Below are 9,391 nucleotides of genomic sequence, written 5' to 3' on the forward strand. Positions count from 1 at the left end.
CATCCAAACCAAATGGCAGATGGATTCGCGGGTTTCAATATCCAGATCGGGTGACCTAGCTGTTGCTCACTGGACTGATTTTGTATGAAAGCGCCTTCGTCCGACTTTGTATGTTGGATTTAATAACAGCCTAACATGTATAATGAAAGGTGCTTTGGAAACACGTGATAAACATTGCTAGATCCTGTTATTTCATCCTACGCCAACGCACTCTGTGAACACGAATGGAAAAACGAGTCACCGCAAATAGACCTTAGTGCAAAATACAATAAATTTAAAATTTAACATTATCGAAATGGTATATGCGGCAACCGTGCCATTCTTATCCGTCCTTTACAAGGAAAAACAAGGGGCAAAACGATCGCTAACAAGCTTGGTCTGAATCGTCAATCTACAGGTTTACAGGTTTTACGAAAAGGGACATATTTCGTATCATGAAAGCTTGTCCGGCCAGGCCCGTTTGCAATTTTTGCCCTTGATGTATTAAAACAGGTACTGGATGAAGTAGAAAGACAATAAAAGACTTGGGAACATTCGAGAAAGTAACAAAGCAGGACGCAATGCAGCAGAAGACTGTGATGATCTTTCGTGCTGCCTACATTGTGCAGTGTAAGAAGGACATTAGCCTGTACCACCTACAGGGGAAGTCAAGGAGAAAATGTATTAATAGAGAAAAAGTGGAGCATGTCCATGTCTCTGTGACTAATACGGTAGTTGTTTTTATTAAATGAACAGGGGATTATTCTCGAGCAAGAAAGGCCATGGCACAACTCGTGTAAAACTGTCAAAAACGTTAGTTAGTGTTATGCATAAGCTAACCTATTGTGGCATTTGCAATGAAATCATGAGCCAGCAACAGACAGAATTCAGAAATTTTTGAAACTCACGAATATATTGGGAACGCAAAAAGGTTACGCGAGCAACAAAGAACTATTACGAAATATTCAGTACAAACTGCCACTTTTTATGTCTGAGTGTGTAGATTTACGACTGGCTTTCGCCTCTTTCGAAATGCAACTCTTAGGTATCAGGCCGTGTCCTCAGATGCCTGGCACCAGTTGAAGTGTTTAGTGTATACCTGTGTTGTTTCCATTCACGGTACTGTTGTTAAAATGAAATTGGGTTCCTCTTCCCACATTTATTGTTGGTATATGCTCTAGTAATAATTTTCCTAGCTGTCCCTGGAATGATCATTTCCTAACATATATTACAGTGGTCTTCATCTCTTCAGTTATTAGAATGAATTGGTCTAATTCTTCCTGGCTCTTACGAGAATGAAGTAGTAGTCCTTTTCTTCCAAGTTGCTACTGTATGAAGAGGATTTTTTTCCAGATGTTATGCTGCTGGAATAGTACGAGTATTTCTGTTCTCAGAAAGAGTTGGCTATACTTTCACTAAATGTCCCCGCTGTTATTAAACGAACTGGTTCTTCACTTCCCAGTCGCTGTTATCAGAAAGAACTGGTATAGTGTCTTTCCGGTGGTGAAGCTGTTGGCGGAATAGCCAGTTCCGCGCCACAAGACGCAGCCCGTATATAGGGATGGCCTTGAATGTGCCGTACAACCGTGAAATCTCGGTTCCTGCGTGAAGGAGGCACATACATAAAAGGAGAAGACTAATAAGGATGGAAAACCAGAGGGGGTAGGGAGATGTAATTATCACACGGTACAAGGAATAATGATAGTAATAATCAATATCATGCACTTTTCAGGAGACTGTACTCAAGTAAAACGCTGTTTAGTAACTTAGTTCAAAATTAGTTTGAAAATTCAAGGAAATGAAGACTCGATGCCACAGAGAGAGAGAGAGAGAGAGAGAGAGAGAGAGAGAGAGAGAGAGAGAACCGTACCCTGATGATAATATCCAGAACTTATTCTTAGCTTTACTTGAAATATGTAGAAAGACACGACAAAAGGATGCTCTACTAAAACATATGAACCATATTAAGTTTGCATACGAACTAAACAGCAAAAGAAAAAAAAAAAAAAAAAAAAAAAATAAGGACATACGACGCGCGAATTCGAGTTATCAGGAAAGGACAAAAACCAGACCACAAGAGTGTGTGGGAAGACTTGTTCACGTGCTTCTGTGTGCATGTGTGGGTGCAACGCTGTATTTAAGTAAACGAGTTATCCGCCTGATGTGTAGAGTAATTTAGGTCAGGCTTAACGGTATGTTGACATGATTTTGTGATCTGTATTGCCTTATATATTAAGTAGACAACCTTGAGATACAAAAGCCAGTGGCCAAAGATGCGTCATAGTTTTGGCATTGGTATTATCAAGATAGCATGTCAGTCTGGAACTTAACATATAATAATAATAATAATAATAATAATAATAATAATAATAATAATAATAATAATAATAATAATAATAATAAATTCATGTCATGAGGGTGTTATCAAATATCTACGTAACAAAATCAGTTAAAACGCTAGGTAATATCTCCTAAATCTAGTAGAGGAAATCTACAAAGAATGTTTATAGAACTGCGCCTAGACTTCTCTACAGGATTACTTATTTAAATAAAAGGATAAAATGACTGCTCACAAGAGAGGACTTCTTTATCCTTGACGTAAAAATTGAAACGAAAGGACACACAATGTTGCCACGAAACAATTAAATTGCAATTCTTCAATTCTGACACTCGGCACTTATGCTGATCTCACGCCGGATAAAAGAGGAGGGTCCAGTTTACGGTAATCTTACTACCTTGCAAACGAACCAAACGCTAATGAAACCTCTACCAAACCTTTTTATCAGCCTTGTGCAAGAGGCAATGGGTCCCGATTGCACCAGAATAACAGCTGATTAAATGACGTTTTTCTTACTGGCGACTTCTACCAAAATACATAGGCCTATATAAAAGTATAAGCCACGAAGGAAAGTTCCAAACTTGCGAGATTCAGTATACACATAGGACTATGTAAAATAATTCACTTTCAAAAGTTTCCAATTGTAAAAGACTCTGCAGCGAAGAAAAACATAGGACAAACTATAAGTAAATATCTGAAAATGAGCCGGTAATGCCGCCCACAATGGAACTATATTGCAAGCAAGAGAGAAAGGTGAATTTGACATTTCGAGTCAATTTTAAATTGCCTCCCACGACGGGAAACACTGACCGGTTTACGGAGCAAAAAAATCTCCGACATTTCATTTTGACTTTGTTGGGAAATCTAGGTAAGATTACACAAGCAAAATGGCCGTGAGAGAGAGAGAGAGAGAGAGAGAGAGAGAGAGACCCCCGAAGGAAGCTTCATCACCATCGTTATTAAAATAATCAAACATTGGAAACTGCATGTGTTTACTATGGAACCTTCCACATTATCTTAATGCATTGGCTCCGTTCGTGCAGACGAGAGGTAATCTCAAAATACATTCGCCCGCTTTTACTATCGTTTGGCCTTTGGCCAGTGTAAGTTAAAACCATCTGCACTTTATATTTCATTTCATTATACTTTGTCAGACCATTCTTGGTGAATTATACACGGTGTAAATTATACTACTTCATAACCTGCGTAGTGATTGAACGGCAAAGTTCTATTTCTAACTAAAATAAAGTAATTAAAAAACTGACAAAACCGAGGATTCCTGGGGCTGGTTCAGACCATGGTACATTAATGAGTTCAAAAATGCCGATAGTATATATAGATATATATATATATATATATCTATATAATATATTATATATATATATATATATATTATATAAATTACTTCTTTGCAGCGTATGAAGTGGCCTAAAGTTGAATGTACATACGTACTACACACACACACACACACACGAGAAATAATACAATAGAATAACACAAGGAGTTGAAATCTTCAACGGAAAGAATATGAACTTACACTCATTCTCAAAACGTATATACCGAAAACTTGAAAAACATAACCACGTTTACGAAAAAAATCTGATCGATAATCCCCATTACACCAAAAAAATGTAGAAACTAATAACGGTCGTTATGGATGGGGAAAAAAACTTTCATCGTAAGGAAAAACTTGTTCTCTTGCACTCGTGTTGTCAAGAGATTCGAGGTTGTTGCTAGCAAAACCGAACATCTCAACCGGCGCCAGGAAGTGCTGTACAAAACCTCCGTCTAGAGCCTACTCCTTAGGCTTATGGCTCTATTTTTTTTTCTTTCTTCCTTTTCGTTTCCAACATGCTTTAGGGAGCTAACAGATTATAGTCTCCTTCGATGAGAGTGGAAATACCACTGCCACTTGATCTTGGCCCACCAGACAAGCCGCTTATTTTTAAATCTTGGCAAATAACCACCTGTTCAGGGAACAGACACTACTACTCTGCCTTGTATTGTACCGTCGCTATTTTTCACTCGACACCTTATTTTCATATCCAGTCCTTTCATTACGAAAACGTCTTTGTAAAATCCCAACCGCAAGGCGTTTTACGCTGACAATGACTAGTTCTAGTCATCTAAATAACAATGACACATGATTCTTCACTTCCTCCGGTGTGCAAAATGAAATGCGACTAAGAAAAAGGTTTAAACAACTAGCTGTAAAACTTTCTTTACTTCGCTTTCATTCTGCATTCTCTGTCGTTTTAACTTTACCATTCAGAGGCCCGTTGATCAACTTATGAAATTGAAACTCACACGAGGAAGTTTCCACTTGCAACAGAAAACTTCATCCGTCTTGCTAGTTGTAATGGTAGGCCTATGTGGCTGCTCATAGTAAGCTTAAGTTCATGCAAATATTTGCGGCTGTATATAAGAACCACGAAGCTCCTAAATTCTACCAGTCAACAATACCAATTTAGACATAATAACCTAAAATTCCGTAGGATCGAAACACACTAACGGAGATGACAACTTACGGTCACGGTAATCCTAGAGGCTTGTAAGAGGTTGACAAAGAGGCAGGTAGAAGTGTACTGATTTTTATTATTGTTTGTTTTTTGATTTAGCTGACCTTGTGTCAGCACGGGCTCTTGCTCACAGAGCAGCCCGTAAATTTTTATTACAGTCAAGGGAAATATAAATATACAGCATGCGGACGGAAATGTGGTCACCGACCCGCGAGAGAGTAAAAGTGGGTCGGCGAGACCCGATTTGTGTTTCTTGAGAGACATAAAATACAAAATATAAAAGTACACAATATGTGGTTATATAAGCTTTATACACTGACGGAAAGCCCGCTGAATGCTTTCTCAGGGGGAAGTGAGAACAACGCGAATGATGAATTATGTACAGAGAAAATTATGAATAAGCGTTGTCCTTACAGGCTCATGATGGATTGCGCTGGGCAGTTTTAATGATCCATACTTTCTTAATTAGGCACTGCCGAGAAACGTCTCTGAACCAGGAAGACAACTGCTTTTTTCGCTGTGGTCTTTATCGTTCATAGGGCAACGTATTGGCGCGTAGAAATTGTAATAAAAATAGTAGTCCATTAAAGGCATTTCTGGCAATTAGTAATAGGTTAATAAGCTCTTCATAGTATGTCATGCGTCCTTTCTTACACTTTTTTTTTTTTTACGTCGTCGTTATCATGAAACTGTTTACCCTTGCTACAGAATAATAAATCTAACCAGGTTGGCCAGTTACTTGGTTTTAAACAGAACTGCGACTATTACTTTATTGCTCAATATACCGTCATTTTAATAGATTTAAAGCATTTGCCTTACAATTGAGACGCGAATACAAGTTAAACGCAAATGTATGTACCTACACACGATCAATTTTTTCGTCAATTAATTGATATCAATTTATTGACGACAATGAAATTGAGGAAATCACTGTGCCTACACACGGTCAATGATTTTACTTCAATTTTCAGTTTGATTCATAACTTCAAGATGAAAGCATCTGTGGCTCTAGGAATAGTGCTTGCTTTGGACACTCCAAAGCGAAAGAAGAGGAAGGGTATTTATTTTCTTCTTCATTTCTTCCAGTGTAGCATTTGGATAATGTTCTTTGTACTTTCCATACAATATTTTATATGCATCAGCCTTTTTCTCCCTGTCACTGTACTCGTCGGATTTCATTTTCCACAAGGCCGGTAAGGATCTATAAACGTCAATTATCTCCATCATCATTTTACGCTCACTTTCTTTCTTCTTTTCAGCCATGATTACGATGACGACTCTTTCACTGCTGGGAAAACACTAAATTATTGATCAATATATTGATGCTTTTCCCACACACGATCAATTTTATTGAAGACCCATCAATGAGTATCAAAGGATCTTTGATCTCTCAATGAATTGATTCAATGAAATTGTTTCAATTAAATTGATATCAATGTCCCCTACACGGTCAATTTCTCCATCAATTCATTGACGTCAATAAATTGATGTCAATTAATTGACGAAAAAATTGATCGTGTGTAGGGGCAATATTAAATAAATTTTCTGATTGGTGAAAGCAACAAGTAGCGTCGACAAAACACAAGGCAACATTTAAGTTAGATTACAAACTGGTCTGTTTGATGCTTCAACAAACTGATGTGATTATTATTATCAGTGTTCTACTTAAGCACACATTCAAGAGGAACTATGGAACAAACAAAAATGGCTACTATCTTGCTCAGCAATTTCCAAAGGAACAGAAAGAGTAATAGTATACTGATACTCAGTTTTAACAAAACCTAAGATGTATCTTCATATATTCTTTTTCCTGTGCATAACAAGGATAGTCTGTGAGTGAACTATTTATATTTTTCTGTGTAACAGTTATAGTGACTTATCACTGTCCAGTCACACAAAAAAATTAAAACAAAATAAAATAAAAATTAAAGTAATGGAGCAAAGCAACAATACAGCCTATCTTGATCATGTAAGAATAAACAGGAACAACAATGCCTAAAAAGATACCACATCTTTGCTACGTAGGGAATAAAAGTTCACTTCATAAGTTTAAGAGTCTATAATGCCACTGTCAGTACCTTGCCACCTTGTTTTAATATTTCTGACTTATTTTGCATACGCTAAATAAATTCTAGAAGACTCAATAAAAAAAAAACGGACTTCATAGAAACTCTAAGCACAGAGACAATGGGAAAAATATAAATTGGAAAAAAAAAATGGAAGCTCGCTGAGGGATTCTCTATTTAGTCTAAATTACTGCTGCTAAATAAACTAATACTCTCCAACCTACATACATCAGTGTAAATGATTAATATCTATTCCTACCTTCCTGTTGTTCTAGTTGCTTTTTACATACTGCACCACAAACTTAATATTCATAAAGTTGGTTACCAAATGAAACACTTTAAAATCTGTGCAAGATGTCACAATTACTACTAGATAAATCAACGGGGCCATTCTATCTTTATCATTTACACAAATATTGGAATAAATCTAATATGCAATCCAAGGTATGGAAGTTTTTCTAAACTACTTTGCAGTAACAGATGGATCACAACATTTAGCTGTGAACCATCAATATAGTACTGTACTTACTTTTCCAACTACTATTACTACAGTCATTGAATCTATACACCAAGTACTGAATAATTCAAAGTTTTACTGACTATGCATTGTTACCTTGGAGGAAATTTTTAGCTCATGCTCCAGTTGGTATGTTAATCTTCTTTATTTTATTAAACATCGAAAGGTTCTAAACAACATGCCTCAATACCCAAAGTCTGCATCCAGTTCTTCCTGTCACGTGACCGAGTCAATTAGTATAGTAATTGAAAGGAAATAAAGAAGGAAAACTGTCAGTACTGTCACTCCTATCTCAGCATATATGAGCTACTATTGTTTTTCTTCATGGGTCATACTGCAATCCTTTCAGTTATGTCATCAAGTCACTTTTCAGCAATGTTGCAAATGATCAGGTTTTGTTCAGTTGACAGCACTGGCAACACAACCTCTAATCAAATAAGAATAGTATTTCACACGGGAAGCATTTAGTATGAACTTGTGCAATGTAGGTTACCTGACACATACTTTCACTTTAAATGATTAAACGAGACAACAAACAAGAATAGTATTCTGTACTAAACAGACTAACAAATATTGTCATGTACTTACAAGAATGAACCGAGATTTGGCCCGATAATAATAATATCATTATTAATTACCATATGCCAACATTACATTTATACTTTGTTACATGTCGAGAGTGTTCCAGGTGTTTAACAATTTTTGTCTCCTCTCCAGGTGTCGCCCCATCCCTGTACCTGTGATACTGCCTGAATATTCCCATCACTCCAAAGGAACTACTGTCGGTACATGAGCCATGATGCTTTCTCCAGCATTCGAATGGGGCTGTAAAGGATCCAGTATGGTAAGGGCCAAGCAGTCTACTAGTCGAAGAGAGAGGCAAATCGCTACGATCACAAACGAATGACGATAACTAGAACGATAGCAAAGTTGGAATGTTATCAAAGATGATGCTAATGTAAAAGATGCCTTTCTGGGGCCAACACATCATTTCGATTCAGCAAAATAAGGAATGATAACTTTTTTAGAAGCCATCACTAATGGTTTTTTTTAAATCTATAAGTGTTGTATGTATAACTGATCCCAAACCTTATTTCCAAGTTTCTCTACATATTCTGCTGGCCATTTACTATCTCCTTTCTTGATTACAACTAGTATCTGCTGAGTAATAGAAGGTATTCTAGAGCATTAAAGCTCCCTACATAAAGTTAACATAGCATTCATTCAGAGAAACACTAACTTACATGGAAGGATTACCTAAACTTTGTCAGACACTCTAACAAGTAAACAATCACCCTGATGACAGGTGATCAGAATTCCATATCTATAACCAGGTATTCTTACTGCCAGCGTATTTCAAGCTTTAAACATAAAATACTTTTCATTTCAGGCAACGTATATGAGATGTATATTATACAACTGCTTTTTATTGTCAAAATGTTTTCGTGTATGTACCTCCCTAGAATGTTAAATATTGTATGTATGAATGTCTCCCTAAATTTACTTTGTTGTTTATAATAAATGTTAAGGGTTAACATAATTTTATTTACCAAAACTTGTTTCAAAGCCAGCAGTGGAACATTTAAAAAACCTCAATTGTATGTTCAAAGACCATGCTAAGTTCACCTTCAAATGAAGCCATAACTACAGCAATTACCTGTTGGTTCAATCTGAAAACTGACACTGAGAATTCTCCAACCAATCCAATAGATGGGGTTAAGTCCCTTCATTACTTCAAGATATCAAGAAACATCTTAGCAAACTCTTTGTCGACACTTGCAGCTTTTCCTGAGCCTGTACAAAGCAAACAGCAGCTCTTTTCTTAAAGCTCACTCAAGGCAATGAATTGCAGTGCATATTCCCTTGTAATATTGTCCTCCAATTCTATCTTGGTTTAGCATAGAGAGACAATGCCTTATCTGATACTGTCTGGGTGGATTTCGTGGTCATCCTCCAGTTCATATTCTGGAGC

The 9,391-nt window shown here is 36.8% G+C and overlaps 1 long non-coding RNA gene across 1 annotated transcript in view; it reads left to right on the forward strand.

Moving 5' to 3' along the window:
• Positions 1–8,959, forward strand: part of LOC135204365 (uncharacterized) — a 58,028-nt gene extending 49,069 nt beyond the window's left edge. Inside the window, exon 3 of the long non-coding RNA XR_010312192.1 lies at positions 8,137–8,959. This is a non-coding gene — a long non-coding RNA (uncharacterized LOC135204365). The remainder of the gene's footprint in view (positions 1–8,136) is intronic.
• Positions 8,960–9,391: the final 432 nt, after the last annotated feature.

The sequence above is a fragment of the Macrobrachium nipponense genome, chromosome 44 (assembly GCF_015104395.2).
Source record: "Macrobrachium nipponense isolate FS-2020 chromosome 44, ASM1510439v2, whole genome shotgun sequence".
NCBI classification, from domain to species: Eukaryota; Metazoa; Arthropoda; class Malacostraca; order Decapoda; family Palaemonidae; genus Macrobrachium; species Macrobrachium nipponense.